The sequence below is a fragment of the Orycteropus afer genome, unplaced genomic scaffold (genome assembly GCF_000298275.1).
Source record: "Orycteropus afer afer isolate SDZICR_OR568_19922 unplaced genomic scaffold, OryAfe1.0 scaffold00060, whole genome shotgun sequence".
In the NCBI taxonomy this organism is placed as follows: domain Eukaryota; kingdom Metazoa; phylum Chordata; class Mammalia; order Tubulidentata; family Orycteropodidae; genus Orycteropus; species Orycteropus afer.
In genome coordinates this window covers 8338885-8340979 of record NW_006921647.1, presented here as the reverse complement: position 1 = coordinate 8340979, position 2095 = coordinate 8338885, and the positions used below count along the sequence as shown (strand labels likewise).

At 40.8% G+C, this 2095-nt stretch overlaps 1 protein-coding gene across 1 annotated transcript in view; it reads left to right on the top strand.

Annotated features, from left to right (window-relative positions):
* The window catches only part of LOC103195851 (syndecan binding protein), a 34486-nt gene that overhangs the window by 187 nt on the left and 32204 nt on the right, over positions 1-2095 (top strand). The gene's annotated exons all lie outside the window — the stretch shown is intronic.

The window sequence follows — 2095 nt, the reverse complement described above, 5'->3', positions numbered from 1 at the left end:
CCTTTTTACTTGTCAACCTTGGGCTTGTCAGTCTCAGCAGCCAGTAGCTGTCTGAGTGAAGAAAAGCCTCTAGCTTCAGTGGGCTGGGAGCAAGAGGCAGAGCTTTACCCCCAAGGTTGAGGGGCTTTCACCCAGCTTCCAAATTGTAAGAATAAATTCCTGTTTGTTCAAGACATCTTATTTGTGGTATATTCCTGTCAGAGCAGTACTAGATAACCAGAACATGTTGGGACCTGAGAATTGACCTAAAGATAAACCCTAGTTGCAAGGGCTGCAGGGATGACAGCAGTGGTGGCCTATGAGTAGGAAGGGAAACAGCAAGGAGGGAGACAGCCTGAGCAGCGGACATTCGGCTGTCCCGAGGGCACAGCCATTTTGATTGTTTACTAGTGGTGGCCATTTTGGATATTTAAAGTGACAGCATTCTCATTCAGATTCCAGGGACCTAAGAATAGGGTCTACTTGCCAAGGACAGCAGGGATATATGGGAGGCTGACAACAGGAAAGGAGACAGGTGGTGAGTGTATAGGCGGTGCTATTTAGTGAAAAGAGGAGCATAGTACTCTGCTTACTTAGATAACATCCAAAGAAAACAAAAATCTTGGGTAAATCACTCCAGCTTACAATCACCAATTAAACATAAACACAAAACGTCACAATGTCTTAGAGACAACAGAGCATCACAGTCCACACAAAGAAGCAAGATAAAGCAGGAGAAACAAGAGAACAGGATACAGACCCAAAACACATCCCTGAGGAAGACGCAGCATTGGAACTCCCTGATAAGGAATTCAAAAGAATTATATTTAGGTCCCTTCAATGGATCAGAGAAAACCCTAGAACAATTTAGAAAGATAATACAAGAAAAAAAATGACAAAATAAATGAAAAATTAGAAATGATACAGAATGTACAAATAGAAATCAGAAGATTAATACCAAATTTTCAGAAATAGGTAACACATTGAACAGGTAAAGGAGTAGAATTGACTCAATGGAAGACAGAATTAATGAGATTGAAGACAAATACCTCTATACTTCTTCAGAAAGGGATCAATCAGAGAAAAGATCAAAACAAAGTGAAGAAAGCCTAAGGTTCATGTGAGATACCATCAAAAGGAATAATCTATGTGTCATCAGAATTCCAGAACAGGAAGAGACAAATAAAACCACAGAGGAAATTGTTGAAGATTTGTTGGAAGAGAATTTTCCTGGTATGATTAAAAATGAGAATATATCCATTCAAGAAGTCCAAATGTTACCAGAGCCATCAAGGGAAATGCTAACGCCATGCAGGATGGTGAAAAAAGGAATGATTTTTATTTCTGTTTGCTAGCACAGACTCAGTGGATTCACATCCAGAGACTAAGCCCCAAACAAAGATCACATGGAGTTTTTATGGGGTCCTTCTTCTGGGTACACAGGGTGAGAAGGTGATTGGTTACCTGCAAAAAGAGCACCTGCAGCTAGCAGTTTTTACACAAGTTAAACATGCCTGAGCAGAAGTGAGGAGGGGGAAGTATGGGCAGAGGAAGAAGGGGGCGGGGAGCAGGGCAAAGGAATTTTCCATTCTATTCATGGTTTTTCAAGCCGGCTCGAGCTGGATGTCTCTGGCTTCACAAGTTATTTCACTGCTCAACAGAACTTCCCTACTTAGGTTGGGTAAAGGTTATAATTCCTTCATTTCCGTCTCCTGCCTCACAGTGAACCCTAAACAGGATAGACCCCAAAAGAAAATCACCAACACACATCATCATCAAACTCACCAAAACCAAAGACAGAGATAGAATCCTGAAAGCAGCATGGGAAAAACAAAAAGTGGCCTACACAGGGGAACCAATAAGACTAAGCTCGGATTTCTTGGCAGAAGCCATGCAGGTGAGAAGAAAATGGGATGGTATATATAAAACCCTGAAAGAGAAAAATTTCCAACTAAGAATTATATACCCAGCAAAATTGTCCTTCAAATATGATGGTGAAATTAGGACATTTCCAGATAATCAGAAATTAAGGGAATTTGTTCAAACCAGACCAATCTTACAAGAGATGCTTATAAGGGAGTCCTTTGGACAGAGAACCAACAACAACAAACAACAA